Source organism: Panthera uncia, chromosome D1 (assembly GCF_023721935.1).
Source record: "Panthera uncia isolate 11264 chromosome D1, Puncia_PCG_1.0, whole genome shotgun sequence".
Classification (NCBI taxonomy): domain Eukaryota; kingdom Metazoa; phylum Chordata; class Mammalia; order Carnivora; family Felidae; genus Panthera; species Panthera uncia.
Window position 1 is genome coordinate 107,069,254 of NC_064808.1, and position 20,291 is coordinate 107,089,544.

Genomic DNA, 20,291 nt, shown 5'->3' on the forward strand with positions numbered 1-20,291 from the left:
CGGCCCCCGACTCTGCGGGCCGGGGACGTGGGCTCAACACCACCTCATGGCCCCTGACTCTGTGGGCCGGGGGTGCAGGCCGCATTCATCAGGGTCATCTGTGCTCCCCACGGTGTTGGGCGGAGATGCCCCCTGGGGGCTTCAGCGCCCACACGGCTGGTGCCTGGGGCCTGCAGCCAGAGGACACGTCCGTCCTCTCTCACGTGGCCTCTGTCCTCTGGTGCCACGCTGTCCACTGCGGTGAGCACTTCCCTTGTGTAACTATTTACACTGAAAACAATACCGATCCAAACTTGTAGCAATTTTAATTACACACTCAGCTTCTTAGTCACAATTCCACGTCCAGCGCTCGGCAGTCCCATGTGGCTACCACAGCTGACAGCATTTCTGCCAGAAGGAACTGCTCGCAGGCCCTTCTCCCCAGCAAGACGGCCTGCACTCCCCCCAGGCTCCTGCTCCTCCCTGAGTGAAAGGAGAGTGACCTGGCCTCGGACGTCCCTCACGTCACTCTGAGTTCTGCTTGGTCAAGGCAGTTCACAAAACCACAGATTTGAGGGGTGGGACATGAACTCTTTATAAAGCAAATAGCAAAGAAAAGCCAGAACGGGTGCAGAAGCAGAGAGAGCATTTTCTGGGTGCCATTTTCAACAGCCTGCCACCCCAACAAATTCAACTGTGAGTTCTCATCAGGAAGGAAGTCCTTGCCCATGAGGATGTGGCCTCCTGCCAGACTCCTCTCTCTTGGCAGCCACATTCCCTCAAATCTCTGCCCCTGTATCCTCCTTCTCTCACCCTCGCAAGGTAGAGACTGCTTAAATCCCACTGTCAGACCTGATGATCACTCCCATGCTTGCGTGCCCCAATCCTTTGTCCCTGTCTTGCTCCTCCGCACTTTGCGACATCAACACCAATCAAAAGTGATCTGACAACAACATCTCTAAATTCCCACCACTGACCACGTCCACCCACCTAGCAGCAGCGTTACCTCCAGAGTCTTCCTTCCTCTTTCTAACAGTATAGGAGCTCCCCTTATCTACGCCGCGGGATACATTCCAAGACCCCCAGGGGAGGCCTGAACTACAGACAGTGCTGAACCGATGGACATTATTTTCTCAACATACACGACTATGCCGAAGGTAACTTTATAAACCAGGCAGAGTAAGAGATTAATAAGAGTAATAATAAAAGAGAACAGTTATAACAATAGATAGTAATAAAAGTTATGGGAATGTGGTCTCTATCTCTCTCAAAACACCTTATACTGTACTCCCCTTTCTTCCTGTAGTGATGTGAGGTGATGAAATGCCTGCCTGATGAGGCAAATGACCAGGCACCGAGGAAGCGTTGGGCTCCTAATGAAGCCTTCTGACAGGAGGAAGCCTTCTCATCAGGAGGAGCATCTTCTGCTTCTGGACGGCAGCTGACCAATGGTCATGGAAACTGCAGACAAGGGGGCCTACTGGAGATGCAGCGTTCTTGGTCCCCTCCCCTCCTGTGAGATCACACCCCCCTCTCACCCAGGTGATCCTTCCTCCTTCCATGTCCCCATGTCTGTGGATCATTCCTGTCAGCACACAAACAAGGTGGCGCCACGTACCTTTCAGCGACTGCCCCGTTTCTCTGGATGCATCCATTTTTTATCTTTCTTCTCTCAGGCTTTTGCCAATTATTCCCCCAAAACAGCTTTTGTCAAGACCACCAGCAGCCTCTGGATACTCATCTCACTTGACCTATAGGCACCTTTTTACCCAGCTCTTCACTCACTTCTCCCTAATATAGTTTCCTCATGGGGCTTTCCCTCTGCCTCACCCCAGCTCAGTCTGCTATGCTTGCTCCTCTTTTCTCTGATCTTTTGAGGTGACAGTGCCCCGGGGACCAGCTCCTAAGACTTCTTACTTTCTCCCTCCAAGCTAACTCCCTGGGTGATCTCATCCAATGTCAATACCATCCATTTGCTGATGGCTTCCAAACAAATAGATCTAATCCATGCCTTCTCCAAAGTTCATATACTAAACTTCCTGCGTATTTTCTTCTTGTGTATTAAATTTCCAAAGGTAAGCTCCTACTATACTTTCTTATATCCCAGACACTTGATGATAGCATCTTTATCCTTCCGTTTTCTCAGGCCAAAGGTTTTGCACACATCCTCAACTCCTCTTGCTCACATCTTATGTCCCATCCACCAGGAATTCCTGTAGGCTCTCCCTTCAGAAGATAATCAGAATCACCACCTCCTTTGCCTCCACCTGGGCCACCATCATCTATGATGTGGATTATTAGAACACTGTCTTGACTAGTCTCTCTGCTTCCACTCCTACACCCCTAAAGTCTGTTCTTAACACAACGGCCAGCATGATACTATTAAGATCTACCCAAAACCTTCATTCTTCTACCCAAAAACCTTCCAATGACTCCAAATTTCTCTAAGAAAACCAAAGTCCACGCAGTGGACCCATTCCCTCTTATCTCTCTGACCTCCTCTCTTACTAGTCTCCCCTCCACTTATCCAGCACAGGTGGTTCTTCCTCGGGACATTTACACAGCAGTTTCCTTTGCTGGAAGGCTCTTCCCCCAGCTCACCCCGTCCCCCTTCAAAGCTCTGTGCAAATGTCACCTTCTGAGTGATGCCTCACCTAATACTCTACTTAAACCTGCAATCATTCCCCTTCCTCCAGGGCCTCCTACCCCTGACACTCTGCTCTTCCTGTATCCCATGGCACGGCTCATCTTCTAATACACATATAGTTCTATTTCAGGACTTCTGCTGAAGTCCCACTAAGGCAGGGATCTTTGTCTATTTTCTTTCACTGCTTTATTTCAAGTACCTACTACTGGCTATATAATACATGCCTAATAAATATTTTTGTCGAGGGGCACCTGGCTGACTAGGTCAATGGAGCACACAACTCTTAAGCTCAGGGTCACGAGTTCAAGCCCCATATTGGGTGTAGAGCTTACTCAAAAAAAAAAAACAAACTGTTGAATAACTAAATGAGGTACTTGAACCGTGCATATTTTATCTGTACCAGTACCAGAACCAATGCCAAAATAAATTTAAATACATCACAGAACAGTTTGATAACCAACACTAACTACCCCAGGTGATGAAATAAAAAATGACAACAAAGATAAATCCTATCTTTTCTACAACCAGTTCCAGGTCAAATTGTCAAGACAGGTTAATTACCCTTTTCCTTTTCCTCTCTGCTGGCCTTCCTTATTTTTCTTGCCTATATCCCATTTCTAAAGAAATCTGCTACTTAAATTCCTGTTAATGCATTAACCCATAATGGGCCAAAGGAGTTACTTCATCAGGAAAATGCCTATAACAAAAATTTTATTTTCAAAACTCATAATCGTTTTAAACCAGAGTTTTGTATTATACTTTCACTTGTCCTATGTTTCTGAACATTTGAGAGGTTTAAAAATCAGTTTTGGATTGTGAAGTTACTGAATGAGTCTTTCCTCCTTGCCCTCTAATTCCCTCCAGAAGGAATCTGGTGTGTCGAGCGAGACTGTCACGAAGCTATTCAGCATCTTAGTGACTGTCCGCCTCTGAGAAATGGGGTAACAGCCGTGACCTCACCATAAGACCACTGTGAGAGCTGTGTCAGCACGTGCAGAATCCTTGCAACAGTGCCAGGCCATCATGGTACCATGTGAGCCTTAGCTTTTATTACTGAAACTCTAATTTTGAAATGTAAGTCATATATTTATTCTCAAATATACTTTGATGGCTTGTTAACTTAGAGGGCAGATTCAAAGATAAGGAGATGGGAATGAGAATGAAGTAACACAATTTTTCAGTAGTAGCTCAGTGAGCTAATAAGTTATATATTTACTATTAAAGAAGTTAATATATTTGTATTACACCTAATGTTTATTTCATTCTAAACCTACCGAGGGCAAGAACTGCTCTAATTAAAAACAGAGTGGCCCCAAGTTCCAAACAGAGCACAGTCCGACTCCAGGACATGCAGTCAACATTTAATGGTAACACTTCAGCATTTCTCAAAAAGGGTATTCAGTGTTTGTTCTCGTATCTTTTGGCAAAGCAAACTGCATATTTGACCATCATGTCTTTCAGTAGTTGAGGCTGCATATACAAATGGTATTTGCAAGGTGAAATCTATTTAAAGCCAAGGACTCATTTAGCCTTTCCTCTGAACATTTTATCCCTTGACTAAATGCATTCATCAAAAACAGCATAGATTTGTAGCTCTGCTATTTCATAGCTTAATGGATTTCTGTTTGATTACTGTATTGATTTAATTTTTTAAAGATGCAAATATGCGTGGCCTACTTGCTGAAATGTTTTTTCTCAAATGGAAAAAATTCAGAGCGCTGTCTTCTTTCTTTCCCTTTTTTTGTCCTTGTTCCTTTTTCACCATGTTAGAAAGGCAAATCAAAGAAACATCTGATACCTAGGCTGAGCAGGCACGGCCACGTGACACTCTCGAGGCAAGCCGAGCCCCCGGTGTGACCTCTGGCTTGAGACAGAAGGTGACTTCGCAGAGACTAGCAGGCGCTGGACAAGAAAGTGCCACATAGAAGGTCATCTGCAAGTCACCTGGAGTCTTGAGATGCGCCGTCCCTGGGCTGTGGGAGGGAGGTTGTGCCCACTGGAAGGAAAGTCCATCATAAGGAAGGGCAAGTCATTAGGGGTCCTGTTCACAAGAGCTACAGACTCTGGAGCCATCCAAAAAGAGACACCGGAATTAAGAGTGTGCACAAAGTGTGGTGTGTGGTGTGCTTGCTGGCCGGGGCCGGGGACCAGCAATGGCCGTCCTGGCCTCTGGGAGCTCTTCTGGCACCTGACCAACTGTGGGCAGGCGTGAAGTGAACTGGGGCAGGACAGTGTCCATCAGCCAAACTCAAGGAAAGCTGATCTAGACAAAGGGGACCATGAGAAACGTTACAACAGAGGCTGCCCTTCACCTGGATGGCTCAGTCGTAAGAGTGTCGGGCTCGACTTGGGCTCAGGTTATGGTCTCACGGTTTGTGGGTTCAAGCCCCAAGTTGAGCTCTGAGCTGACAGCAAAGACTCTGTTGGGATCTGCTCTCTCTCCCTGTCTGTCTGCCCCTCCCCTGTTTGCATCCACACTCATGCGCTCACTCGCTCTCTCTCAAAATAAATAACTAAACTTTAAAAAAAATGCAGGTTGCCCTTTTCAGGAGCCTCCAGTCAAGAAAGGCTTGGGCTCTGACCCATCAGAAGCAGTAACAAGCAGTGGCAATAAGACTGGTGACAGTGGTTACTGAAGGACAAGGGTGAAGTTAGTGGCGAAAGCAGCAAAATGGCCAGCCGGGGGTTCCAACAGAGATGTTGAAGCAACAGATCCCAATGAGAGCCGTGAAACACGGAGCCTCACGACAGGTACCTTACGTCCACCTCTCGGTGACCTTCATAACCACACAGTTACCACATTCGCCGTCTAGGAGTGAAGAGACGAGCAGTCTGAGGCAGAGATGGTCGCACATGTTGCCTCAAGACGTACAACCAGGAAGATGACCACACGGCAGAGGCTACAACCATCTCCTTGGAACCACACTGCCTCTCTCTGCACATTTTTACTAACCAGATTATCAAACTGACCAGAACAGCCAATTCCAGGAAACCACGTTTGGTCAATGTTTTCTATCGTATTAATGGAACATATTTACCTGTGGTTCAACATTACAAGGTTATCATCTATGAGAATTATTATTGAAAAGGGAGCCCTTCCTTCATTAACTGGAATGTCTCAAAGCTTGAGACGGATTGAAATACATTATTGATCAATTCTGCAGATGAAGAGCCTCCTAGCTGACAGTAAATTAAAAATATGCTTGCTCCAGAGAGATAAAAACAGCCAATACAACTTTACTGCTGTTTTGATTTCTCCTTTGCTTTTCTATTATTTAGAGAAGCACAATTGATTTTTATTTCCTGTTTCAAATTACCTTGGTCAAGAAACAATGAGCCATAGGATCCCTTTAGGGGTTTGTGATTTGTTCACATGATTGGAAAATAATTTTGCTGATTTAGAAAATGTAGGGATGCTTTCTAATCATATGAGGCCGAGATATAAAATATATTTGGAAGGAAAAATACTACTAATTGCTTGTAAGATTGTTATTAAAATAACATAATAGGGGGGCACCTGGGTGGCGCAGTCGGTTAAGCGTCCGACTTCAGCCAGGTCACGATCTCGCAGTCCGTGAGTTCGAGCCCCGCGTCAGGCTCTGGGCTGATGGCTCGGAGCCTGGAGCCTGTTTCCGATTCTGTGTCTCCCTCTCTCTCTGCCCCTCCCCCGTTCATGCTCTGTCTCTCTCTGTCCCAAAAATAAATAAAAAATGTTAAAAAAAAAAAATAATAACATAATAGGGTAATTTCTATGTTTCATAAAAGATATTCCACCTAAATTGAAAGCTACCAGGAAAGACTGTGGAAGGGATACATGAGCTGATCTCCAAGCTCTGTGCTCATGACTGGAAAGAGCCAGCATGAGGTCACGGAAGTGCACACACACGGGCACACAAAGACCAGTGTTACGGACACGGAGGCGTGTTTCACAGCACAGCCACATTTTGTCTGTGCAACACTCTCACCTCCCCGTCCTCTCTGAAAGTCACGGCAAGTACGTGAGGGGGTGGGCAAGGAGCAGCATCCAGATTACTGAACGGCAACAGTGGAACAGGAGCCCGGGTTCGCTTCCCTACTGCTGGGCGACAGGGCACCCCTAAATTCACTGGTGTGCTGCCACCGCTGTATCTGCCCCCAACCATGCTATGGACCAGGAATGCCGCAGGGCCGGCTCAGCTGGGTGCTTCTGACCCAGAGAGCGTCAGCTGGGCACAGTGTGAGGGTTCGACTGCCAGCATGGTTCCCTGGCTCACATGTTTGCCGTCCCAGCACTTCTTTCCATCCTTCCGTCGCCACCTCGCAGCGTACCCTCCAGCTCTCTAGCACACGGGGCTTCTTGCACAGCAGGCAGTGTCGGGGTGGGCATGTTTCTCGCATGGCAGCTGCCTTGCTGCCCTGCCAGGCAGGCCCCTGTCTGAAACTGGGAGAGCAGCATTCTGCTGGTTTTCTTGTGGTGGTGGCAATGGTTGTTGTTGGCTTTTTGTTTCTGTTTTTTGTCAAGGCGGTCACAAGACCTGCCCAGATTCAGGGAGGAGAAAGCGACTCCTTCTCTTGACTGGGCAGTGGCAAGGTCACACAGGAGAAGAGTGGGGGGTTGGGAGGTGCCTCTGTGGCGTCTTTGGAAAATCTAATCTTCCACAATCTCACACCTCTTTTAATCTGGATCCCGGAATGTCTCCACCACACCCAACTGTTCCAATAGGAACAGTAACAAGAAAGAATCACTAAGTGTGTGATTTTAAACTTGCATATTAAAGTCTGTATTCTACCCATCTGATGAAATGTCTCATACAGCCATGTATTGTAGGGTATCTTGTGCTGTTTTTCCTAAGCGTGCTGATTTAATTAGGCCTAGAAAATTGGCCCAACCCACTTTTTTTTAAGAGGAAAAAAAAATGCATCGTTGACAAACTATTAAAGCAGACCGTGATGTGCATCTCAGGCAATCTGCAAAGAGGTTACACACCCCGCGACGCTTGCAACACGGGCACCGCTAGAAATCGTCGTGCTGCTGCATCCTGACACCCGCTAGTCTCGTCAGGCCCAGCTTCCTGCCTCCGAGCAAACCCCTTGTTTTCCTTGGCAGGCAGACTCTAGGGTCCTGTCTGCTCTCCTCACCAACTTTCAGTGCTAGTCCACAATACCCCAACTCACTTTCCTAACAAAGACACGGGACCCCACTCATTCATTAGAACGTGACATGGCCTAAAAACATCCAGGCCCCTCAGCACCCCTTTCTCTGCTAAGCCCACAATACAAAGAGTCAAAAGACTCCACGTGTATAATAGCCCACAGAAAAGGTATAAGTGAGGGCAGAGAACTTGGCTGGGCGAGAAAAGAAAATGAACGTCCCCTCGTTAAGACTCAGAAGCTGTAAATGAGTTGCTGGAATGGAAAAGAACAAAAGGCAGCAGAACGAGAGGCAGAGGTTCTTGAGGAAGGGAGCAACAACATGGGGTTCATCCTCCACATGGGACTCTTGGAAGCAGTGAAGAGGATGGGCCCGGGCAGGGGGGTGACTCAGGGGGCCAGTCCTTTCCACAGGCAAGAGATGTCAAGAACTAGGACACGGCAGAGATGGAATGGAACCGTTTGGAGAAAACACTGAAGAAACAAACCAGAAAAGACTGACGAGATTTGGGGTTAAGGGAGAAACATACCATCCGTGTCAGAGCGTTCCATGGGATCTTTCTTCTGTGAGCCGTAAGCAGCTCTCTGTTGGTGAGTTATGTCAAGTCAAATGACCTTAGATGTCTGTGCCTCCCTGAGAAAGTTGTCCCTCGTGCTTGTGAAGACTGCCTTGAAATAACAGTTATTACTTTAGTCAGTGATGCTGCAAAACCATTTTGTTCTCTGCATAAAGCAAAACTCCCATTCAGCTTTACGGCATAATTTAAAATAATGTCCAGAGTGCACATGCATGAATGGCAACAAGTGTAATCAAACGGCCGACACAGGGAACGCCGGGTGATACTCTTCTTGCTAACTGTCCCCGCAGCACTCTGCTGGCATTTTGGCAATCAACTGCAAAGCCATCGCTAGGTTCCCACATCCGGGTAGAATTTCTTCTTCTTTTCATTACTCTCAAAGTGCTGAGGCTGTGTCTTTGGTTTTTCGTTACTTTGTTTTCTAAGGTAACTTACCAGACTTTTGCTCATATTTATTTGATGTCACTATTTTCAGGAAAAAAAAGGAAATGGCAAATAATTGTGGGTTAATTGGCCAAATAAGTGTAAAAAGTAAAAAGTGGCTAAAAGTGTTTTTATTTAACTATCTGTTTACTGTGAAAGAGTGGCAACACTTACGCATAAGTTACAGAACCTGTAAAAACAAAACAGAGCAGAAGTGAACACCTCACTGACCAGCAGCCATCTAAAGGGGGTACAATACTGGCAGGACCTTGACTGAGCAAGTTTTAAATAAATTCAAAACAAATTTAGGACTTATACCCTCATAAGTCAGTGATCCCGGTCATGAAGTCCATGAGATCAGTTTTTTTGTTGGTTTTATTCACATGGTAGACCCCCAATAAATTTTTGTTGAATAAATATGGTAATTAAAATAAATAATATGCTTCATGTACCGAATAAGGAAAACGACAGTTTTCTTACTGTGCCATGGAGAGATCTCATTTCGAATCTACAACACTGCATCTCACAACTGGAAAGACAGGAAATTCTTAGTGACGCTGGGCAGAGGCAATACAGACATCCCGGTGTTTGAGCTCGCTCTCCTCTACAGACCTTCCACTCCTGTGAGTCACTGGCTCCAGTCGTACTACTTGGAACATCGGACGTTAGTTTTCCAGAGAGCTCTTCGAAAACACAGCATCGCAGCCACATTATTTCTATCTGGCGGGGTAACTCTAATACCTACATTAGATTGTAACAACTGTTGCTCCTGTAAGCGGTGGTAACAGCATACTCCTTAACTTCCAGAAATACACTTTGAAACATGTAGAGATGAACGAAAAATAAAGTTCAAAGTGTTCCAAGAAAAACGATTAATTTGTAATGACCTATGTGATGAATGGGATCACCTCTCAGGAATCAAACTTTGAGATACTTTTCTTTTGCGTCCCCTCAGCCCCTCTTCAGAGCTCCTCATCCACATGGGACGGGCATTTCCTCTCCAATACATTCGCGGAAACTTCCAGGAAGGGTGACCCTCCACCATCTCTCAAACTTGGGTCTCCTCCTGTTTGTCCCAGAACATTCCAAAGCCAAGGACTGTGATCCGCTTCTTAAGGGTTCAAAGGCTTCAATTTTTCATATGGACAAGGGCTAATTCTGAGTAACCTACCTAGTGAGTTACGAAGGATTAATAAAACTTGATCATAAACCGAAATTAGCACATCAGGAGTTCGCTGAGCATCTTGACGTCACACAACACTTGGTAACACTGCAAATTTCCTCAGTGTGTACAGGCTATGCACATCATTGGAATGCCCCAAACTGGAGGAAAAATCGTTATTTTACATTAATTTATTTATTTTGAGAGAGACAGAGACAGTACAAGCAAGGGAGGAGCAGAAAGAGAGAGGAAGAGAGAATCCCAAGCAGGATCTGTACTGTCAGTACAGAGCCACATGCAGGGCTCGAACTCATGAAACTGGGAGATCATGACCTGAGCCAAAACCAAGGTTGGACGCTCAACTGACTGAGCCACTCCGGTGCCCCAAATTGTTACTATTGAATTGTACGTGTTGGTTTGACCTGGCTACAGCTTTTGACTGCTGTTACCTTAATATTTGTAAAATTTTTCCTTTTATTGTTGTTTTTTATCTTTTAATGACGGCCACTTCCTATTTTTACTGTTATTTTGTACACTTTCAACATGACTGTGAAATTCTCTTGCTCACTAGGCAGGATGGGGACAGCTTTAAGGGGTCAGTGAAGGGTTTAAATGGAAGTTAAGTGGGTCCAAGTCAACAGCACCTCAGAACCACCGTTCCTGGAGAGCTCACTTCCTTCGCATAGATGTGGACATTGAATTAGTTTCCTGTGTCTGCTGTAACAACACAAACACAGTGGCTTACAACAACACACATCTATTCTCCCATGGCTCTGAAGGTCAGAATTCCAGAACCAGAGTCTCTGGGTTAAAATTCATTTCCTTGCTTTTCCAGCTTCTAGACGGTTCCCTGGCTCATGGCTCACTTCTCCCCTTCCAAGTTAGCAATGGGCGGTCATCTGCTCACACTGAGTCACTCTCATACTCTCCTCCTCCCTCCTTTACTTATAAGGACCATTGTAATTAAATTGGGCCCACCCAAGGAATCTAAAACAATCGCCCCATCTCAAGATCCAAGATCCTTAATGACACGTGGAGAGTCCATTCTGCCATGTAGTAGGGTAACACGTTCACATGTTCTCCTGCCTACTACGGAAATAGAGTTAGCCAGCACATCACTGGTACCTAAGAATATTTTCTGTTGCCAGAACTATCGTTATGGCTGGTGGGGATGAACTCCTGAAATCCTGAAAGGGCAGTTAATTTTGAACAAGTAAAACAAATTTATGAAAGGGACTAGAAAGCACTCAAGAGGTACTATTATTTCCACAATTCAGGCACAGCTGGCATTAGAGGCATTCTTCCTGGTCAACCCGGAAACTTAACTACCATTCAGCACATGGCTTGTATAGAAGAAATCCATCTTGACTTCCCAAGGCCACCTCCTAAATAAACCTACAGATACCAGTCATTTCGTTTCTTTTTCTTTTTTTTAATGTTTATTTTTGAGAGAGACAGAGTATGAGCAGGGGAGGGGCAGAGAGAGAGGGAGACACAGAATTGGAAGAAAGCCCCAGGCTCTGAGCTGTCAGCACAGAAAGTGATGTGGGGCTCGAACTCACGAACCTTGAGATCATGACCTGAGCTGAAGTCGGATGCTTAGCGGACTGAGCCACCCAGGCGCCCCAGATACCAGTCATTTCTAAAGCAGACGGTACTGTGAGAGAAGTTACCCATCAGGCCACTGTGCCTATTTACACACTATTCCGAATGATCTGGTAGAGTTTCAGGAAGACTTAAACAAAGGGTACTGTTCGGTGGAAGCTCACTCCATTACAATTTATTCTGTCCTGCTATGAGCCGGGCACCGTGCCAGGAACTGCATTTCCAAAGGTAGAACTGAGCACGGCCCGCTCTCCATACTTCAGTCCAGCAGGAGTCATTGTGGTAAGTCAAGGTCACTAGTAAGTTGTGGGACGGAGAGAGCCTGGGTGAGTTACCATGATGACAATGCTTTGTCAGCGAGGAGAGGGGCTGCTGAAGGGAAAAGGAAGGTAATCAAAGGGGCTGGAATAAATGATTGCCTGCTTGAATGATTTTGCGTGGCAGGCAGCGCCCTCAAGTGCTACTGCTTAAAAGAATAAATAAAAATAAAATAAAATAAAAGGGTTTCCATTTCAATGTGGCAGAATTCCCTATTTTCAGAAGTTCAGAAAAAAAAATGGCTTGAAATAGCATGAAATGACCAGACAGACATGCCTGAAACCCCATGCTTCAATCTCCCTGACCACAAATGGGAAGAACACTTATTTGAACAGAAATGAGAATTTCTATCTCCCTTGTAGCCTTTTTGTAGACTTTGCGGACTTCTTATTAAATAATGGACAGTAAAGCAAATTGCTTTCATCTCTTGAAAGGCTTCCTTCTTTCTTAAATGACTTTGAAGTTTTTCTCCCCTTTTTGAGCATTCATACAGATAAGCGCATTTTAAAAACTGACCAGAATGGAACGGTGAACATATCTGGGAAAGCAACTATCACTATGGCAACGATGAATGTGTCTGACATTTAGTCTTTCCATTATTCTCTGTTACTATAGTAATGAAACCTTGTATTCTTGACACCATTTCCAAATTCTATTAAAATAAAGCTCCTCTCGCCTCAGAGAAGGAGGGAGGGCCAGAACTATTAATGCACAAGATGTCTAAGAATGTTTTCCAGCACTGGGACACAGACGATGTGAGACACTTTGCTACACTTTAATCGAACTGAGAAAAACATGCTTAAAAGGTGGGAAAAGCACAGAGGCAAAAACTCAGTAAGTACAACAAAAGTAAAGTAAATTTTTGTTATTAAAAATCAGGATCTGATTTGGGGCACCTGGTTGGCTCAGTCAATAGAATGTGTGATTCTTGATCATGGGGTTGTGAATTCAAATTAAGTAATTGGGAGATTACTTAAAATCTTCAAAAAAATCAGCCTTTTATCTTAAACACATAAAAACAGTTTTAATTTACAAGATATTGAAATTTAACATCAAATATTAATGGATAAGGAGAATTTTTGTTTCTTCTTAGAAGAAACACAGAGGAGGATAATGGCAATTAAGGGTCACAAAAATTAGTAAAGCCATTACTTGGGGGTTTTGAGGGGTTTCTGTGTTTAAGAAAATATTATCTGGGGCGCCTGGGTGGCTCAGTTGGTTAAATGTCCGACTTTGGCTCAGGTCATGATCTCGTGGTCCGTAAGTTCGAGCCCCGAGTCAGGCTCCGGGCTGACAGCTTGGAGTCTGGAGCCTGCTTTGAATTCTGATTTTTTTCTCTCTCTCTCTGCACCTCCCCACTCACACTCTCTCTCTCACTCTCTCTCAAAAATAAACATTTTTTTAAAAAAGGAAAATATCTGATGTATTATTCATCAACGCTGAAACTTTGAATTGGGAACCAGAATATTATTAGGTTATTATTAAATTATTATCTGCAATAGTGGAAACATGCTTCAGCGACACATTTCTAATGAGAGATAAGCAGGGAGGGATTTAGAAGGAAAAGTGGGGGTGGGGGGAGGAGTAGTGAGTGAGAGTGTTGTGTAGGACAAGGGGTAATCAAAGGGAAAGTGAGTGATCATGTAAGAGAGCTAAGGCAGTATAAGAACCAAAAACAGGAAAAGGTAGACAGACGATCCAGAGACAGAGCCAAAGATCCTGGGAGGGATGTCTTCTATGACCTATAGCTTATGCCACAAGGGTTACTGATACATCATCAGATCTGGAAGTTGCCACTGATTTCTGCAAGCTTTTTCAGCTCTACAGTAATTCAGAAAAAAACTGTTCATTGCTAGGAGACAAAGTATTCATAAGGGTTCGGTGAAGCGTGGGGCTGAAACCAATGGAAGCCATCCTGGCCCCAACACTCCCTTGCTCTGTAACCTGGGGTAAGCCTCCTACCCGTTCTGAGCCTCATTTTTCTTTTTCATAAAATGATGATACATGGGACACCTGGGTGGGTCAGTCAGTTAGGCATCCGACTTTTGATTTCTGCTAAGGTCATGATCTCAGGGTTGTAGGACTGAGACCCGTGTCAGGCTCTGCACTGAGCATGGAGGCTGCTTGAGATTCTCTCTCTCTCTCCCCTCCTCTGCCCCTTTCCCCAGTCATTCTCTCTCTCTAAAAAAAGAGAATAGAATAGAATAGAATAGAATAGAATAGAATAGAATAGAATAGAATAAAAATAAAAATAACATGATACCTCCTAACCTTAGTTTCCCTAATTGTAAGCCCCTTCAAAGAGATAATATGTGCAAGTATTTAACAGGGTCTAGTGCCTAGTAAGCACCCAGCAAGTGTAGCTGTTACATTTTCTAGCTAGGAATTAAGGGAAGGGAAAGGGGTAGAATTTGCAAAAGACACAACATGGGTGTATTTTGTCTTAAGGCTTTTTTTGTCTTTTGTTTCCCAAGTCATTATTTGAGAAATTAAGTAATTTGATACAGAATAACGTGCTCTCTGGAGTAGCACATAGGGAGGGTGCGGAGAACCTGAGCTGGAGCTCCCCATACCTCCCCTGACTGGTGGCGTGGTCTCAGGTGACCAGAGGAGCCACACAGCACTCAGCTGTCTGTTTTGTAAGATGGTGATAAAAGGGTAACATCCTGAGGACAGAAAGGAAGGTCAGAGATTATAAATGAAGCGTAATAATTAACAAACTCCTCTGGATTTATGTCTTTATGAAGTTCGAAATTACTTTGAAACATGATCAATCCCCTGGATCCCCCATATCCATCTTGTTAACCATGGTTTATATCTGTTATTTTCACTTCTTGGCCGTGCATAGGTAGCATGTGCATTAAAGGGCACTAAGGGAGTGTTTGTTTGGAAATGGGGAGACAGGCTAAAATCTGAGGTGCTCTTTGTTCCTGGGTCTTGTGAAATGCTTTTCTTTTTTTTTTCTGTGCCCCTTCTGACCTTTGTTCTTGCTTGTATAATTGAACCCAAAAAGTCTGGCCAGGAATCACAGCTCCTATCTTTTAAAAAATTTAAATGAGGTGCACCTGGCTGGCTCAGTCTGTAGAGCACGTGACTCGATCTCAGTCAGGGTCATGAGTTCAAGCCCCAAGTTGGGCACAGAGATCACTGAAAATAAGAAAGTAAAATGAGCTGAGTAACCGAAAGCAAGTTCTCTAGGCCCACCCGGGATCCCATTTACATTTGTGTTATTGTTATTGCATACTGAGCACAACAACTATTATTCCCCACAAATTATGTGAACAGGAAACATATCAAGAAGGAAGTCTGCCCAGAGACAGCACAGCGGTGGTGTTTGGAAGCCATTCTGTGGAAAGCGGTAAGGAAGTAAGGTCAAAGCAGTGGACGACGTGGCCCAGAGCAGCTTCTGGGCAGCTCCTGACCACTGACAGATGGCCTAAGGCCACTGTTCAGAGGAACTACGTGACTTCGGTCCATTCCACAACCCGAAATCGAAATTTGTTTTGGAGCAAAGAGTAAATCCAAGGTATGTGCGAGGTGCTGGGTATAAGAGGCACGTGACACGACCCTCACCTTTGAGGAGCTTCTAACACAGTCCAAAAACATTAGGAAAAGAAGGTATTCTGTGGGGGAGTGTTGTTGCCCCCTGACTCCACTAAAATCTTTCCAAATGTTTTGGCCACCTTCAAATCCCCAGGTCACAGGAACAAGCGTTTTGAGGGGGGGTCACAGGATGGGGTTTGAGTGTAGACTGCCTGGGTTTACACTGTGGGTCTGCTACTGATTAACCGTGCAGGCTTGGAAAGATACCTAACATCACTTATGCTTAGTTTCCTCATCTAAACAGTATTAGGGTTGTTATAATAGTTAACTAGATTCATGTATATGAAGCCCTTAGATCAGTGGCTGGCACAGAATAGTATAAGGTACTTATTTTTGAAGTGAAATGAGCAAAGATGCCCGGCCAGTGGATGAAAAGCCCCCACCTCCAAAACTCTGTGTAATTCTTGCAAAAGGAACTTACAAATGAGTGTGCATGAACTGGTGCAGCCACTGTGGAAAACGGTATGGAGGTTCCTCAAAAAATTAAAAACAGAACTACTCACGACCCAGCAATTGCACTACTAGGTATTTATCCAAGGGATTCAGGTGTGCTGTTTGAAGGGGCACATGCACCCCAACTTTTATATTAGCACTATCAACAACAGCCAAAGTATGGAAAGAGCCCAAATGTCTATTGATGGATGAACGATTAAAGATGTGGTGTATATATATACAACGGAGCATTGCTTGGCAATCAAAAAGAAGGAAGTCTTGTCATTTGCAACAATGTGGATGGAACTAGAGTATATTATGCTAAGTGAAATTAGTCAGATAAAGACAAATATCATAGGACTTCACTCATATACGGAATAACATACAATACAGATGAACATAAGGGAAGAAAAGCCAAAATAATATAAAAACAAGGAGGGGAACAAAACATAAGAGACTCTTAAATACAGACAGCAAACTGACGGCTGCCAGAGGGGGTGTGGGTGGGGGGATGGTTGGTCTAAATGGGTCAGGGGCTTTAGGGAAGACACTTGCTGGGATGAGCACTGGGTGTTATACAGAGGGGATGAATCACTGGAATCTACTCCTGAAATCATTATTGCACTATATGCTAACTTGGATGTAAATTTAAAAATAAATAAATTAATTAATTAAATTAAAAAAAAAGAATGTGTGTGCATAAAAAGAACCAAGAGGTTACAAACACTGACAGTCATTTCTCAAAGTGAGAAAACAGTATGATTAATCTTTACTACTAAAATAAAATTTTTGCATGTTTTTCTGTTGACACATTATGCAAAAAGGTCCAGACCAACTTCACTAAACATTCAGTATATATTTGGAATGGGTCAATTTAAAATACAGGCTATTTTGCATGAATAAAGCTCATTCTGCAGGGGACTCAAAGATACAGATGGTCATCCCATGAAACTGTTAAAACTGTCTTCAACAAGAGGTCTGACTGCCAAACAGGAGAGAGAAACCACAAGTATATATACGCCAAAAGCGAATTTTTTTAAACGGGCTCCAAACAGAAAGTCACCAGGGCACACATTCCAACTTGCAAAAATAGATCTGTAGTCGATCTGTTTCTCCCCTGGGAAACTCCATGTCCAGGAGCACAGGGATGAAAACCGTGATTATCTTCTGAAAAAGTGCCGTGAATGGTTTCCTACTAAGGACTGGCCCGCATTATTTCATTGGCTACTCCAGGAGAGACCAAACCTCCCACCGGAAACAAAACTGGCAACTCACCCACAGCGGATGCTGGTGGGAATGCTGGGACCCATCTGACTTCTGGACATTTGATACCAGACTCATCTTGGAAATGAAACTCTGCCATCCCTACCTCTCGCTTTGAGGATTATCATTTTTAAATAGCTCGAGTTCTAACATCTTCTATTTTTTCCAGTTGTAAAGAGAAACAAAATCCACAGGAAAAGAGCTGCAACAATTTCTACAGGAACCGTACTGGCTTTCCGTTCAATGTAAAGTTTTTAGAAACACAAAATTTGCCAGTGAAAAGCTTTCAATGTAACTTTATAAACTGTTATAACTGATAGATGATGAAAACTGCAAGCAATCTGGCGACACCGCAGAGGACAGAACCGAGTGAGTTTTATTTCATCAGTGTTCAGTTTGAATCACCAAAGGCGTGTTCGCCAGCCTAAATGCCAGGTGCTGTGTTAGGTGCTACCGATACAAGGGGAAGAATAGCAATTCAGGAGAAATCTACATAAGACGACTTATAAGCATAAAACTCATAGGAAAAAGGACAAGTTGATCTGTTCAAAGGTTGTCAGGGAAAAGCTGGTGTTGAAGAACAAGACTATGTCACAGGGACAAGACAGGAGGAAGGACATGTGCAAAGACAAAAGTGGGGGGTGAATGCAGCACAACGCAGTCACTGTTGATATAAAATGTAGGTTAGAACATGTCTGCTGGGCTACATTTATCTTAACTAAACTGCATTTGGAGGAGAGACAGCCAAATGATCTCCTTCTTTCCCTTTGATTAAACAATAGGCAATGAAACAGAAATCTTTTAGCTAACGATTATATTCTCATTCTGAGACTTTCAATAAGCTGTGGCCAAGCACAGCCTACAACAGCCTTGTCTAATAGAAATGTAATGCAAACCACATGCAGAAGATTCAATTTCCTATTAGCCTCACTTTAAAAAGTAAAAAAAAAAAACAAACAAACAAAAAAAAAAAAAAAATAACAAAAAAAAAAAAACACACAGGCAAAGTTAATTTTAATAATATAGTTTCCTTAACCCAATTATGCAAAATTTTATAATTTCACTTACAATCAATATGACAATTGTCAATGAGACACGGTACATTTTTATACTAAATCTTTGAAATCCTGTGTATGTTTTACTCTTACAGTACATCTCAATTCCGATGCTATTTTTTTTTATCAGAAATACTCCATTTGTATTTAGATTCCAAAAAATGTACAGTTGAAAAAGTAGATTCACATAACTCAAGTTTTCCAAACGTACCTATAAGTTATCCAATCACTGAATTGACTGAATTCCATTTTTAAAGAAAAATTAAGAACTAAAATTCAGTTATTCAGTTGCCCTAGCCAGATTTCAGGCGCTCTCTGGCTAGTGGCTACCACAGCTGGGCGGCTCAGTTCTAGAATAAATGTGTAAGAACCTGGCATCAGATCTCTAGCCTGAAGTTAATATTAGCAAAAATCAAATCAGTAAACAGACTATCAGGTTCAGAATGGGGTCATGACATTAGGCATTTGGGATGACCCTCCGTCTCTCCCTTGTTGGCCCACTTGCACTGACGCAAGTTAGAGTGGAGAAAAATAACGACGGTGTCTAGGATAGGTCTTGCATTCAGCCTGAGACAGAGGTTTCATCGCAAGAACGTGAAAGAGTTCCTAGGAAAGCAGAAGGTTCTTAGTACTTACGGACACATTCCAGGTGTGATCTCTGCTACTGAAGTAAAATATAATGGATTCAACACGTGGACATTCTCTGGAAGGGAAAAGAGAGAAAGCGTCTGGTTATAATTGGGATGGAGTGCTGTCTTACCTTCCCACCGCACCCACCTGAGAAACATCCACCACAAACAAAATCCAAAATTAAAAAATCCAAGTTCTCATATTAAAAAAAAAAAAAACCCACAACACCTGTTTGTTTTAATTAGGCAAAAGTATAGGCAGGCTTGTCACACGAACTCTTAAGTGCAATCTGGAAGATTAAACCCATCATCACATTTCAAAGACCCTATTCCACAAGCACTTCCTATTTTGTGGACTGGAGTTCCTCCAGGAACATCCAGCAAGCATCCACCGTTCATCGGGAATATTCCATCCTTTATTCACCAAATGTCTCTTGAGTGCCTTATATTCTAGGCACTGTGCTGGGCAGAGAAAGTACAACAGTGAATAAGAAAGACCACCCCCATGGAACAGGTCAGAAGAGCTGACAGATGGAGGGTACCCCCCTCCCAAGGTGAAGGGTTAGAGTAGGATTTAATAGGATGCCAGGTGGTGCCTTGGACCACACTTAGCCTGACCCTTGTTATTTACCTGAATTACAGATGTAGCTGAGCATCCTTTAACCGGGGAAACCTACATCAGAGAGACAACTCGGAGGGAGAAGCCGGTGAATGGAGGGAAGGGAAGGCTTCCTTTAGAAATAACTCGTGAACCGAGCCGCGAGTCTGGCAGGGAAGACCAGGGAGCGGAAATTACAGGGGGATGCAATGCAACACAATGTCCCAACCACCATCACAGCTAGAAACAGACAACCCGGTTGGGGCGGGGAGGTTGTGCAGGGATATTGATGGAAGACCAAGAAACCCTTGGAAAAGCTCTGCACTACCTGCGAGGACTGAGGCCGCACCCAGCAACTGCACACCCACCGCCCCGGCCACAGTGGGAAGAAGGGACCACATGGCCAGAGCCATCAGTGACTTAAGGACTGAGGGTGGCGGTGCAAGACGCGACTGTCAAGGGCCACAGAGGAGTAGACAGCGAGGGAGGAAAGCACACAGGAAAACTACTAAGATATGGTCAACAGGTCAAATGTTTTTGGAGGCGTCAAGTGACACAAGGACACTAAGTGACAGTCGGGTTGAGCAGTAAGGAAATCACCGGTTTGTGGCAGGGGCGGCCTCAGAGCTCAGAGGTGCGGCCGAGGCGAAGCTGAACCTCACTCGATAGGGAGGTGAGAGCGGACTAGGACGCAGGTGAGGCCACGCCTAGGCTTCACTTCCCCTCTGCCCTTTTAGCAGGTGAGGGTCAAGGACAGAGGGAGCGTTTGGAGGCGGGGCAGCCAGGGCCCCAATCAGAAGGAAAAGCGCCACGGGCTGATCGCGAGGAACCAATCCGCTTCTAGAGTCCACTTGACTGACAGAGCTTCG

The 20,291-nt window shown here is 44.3% G+C and overlaps 1 long non-coding RNA gene across 2 annotated transcripts in view; it reads right to left on the reverse strand.

Annotated features, from left to right (window-relative positions):
* The window catches only part of LOC125910437 (uncharacterized), a 26,194-nt gene extending 5,907 nt beyond the window's left edge, over positions 1 to 20,287 (reverse strand). The window contains exons 1-2 of one of the 2 annotated variants that reach the window (XR_007453951.1): positions 20,023 to 20,287; positions 18,832 to 18,898 (exon numbers count right to left, since the gene is read on the reverse strand). This is a non-coding gene — a long non-coding RNA (uncharacterized LOC125910437). Of the gene's footprint in view, positions 1 to 18,831; positions 18,899 to 19,455 lie in introns of both variants that reach the window. The other variant, XR_007453957.1, reaches the window with a different exon arrangement.
* Positions 20,288 to 20,291: the final 4 nt, after the last annotated feature.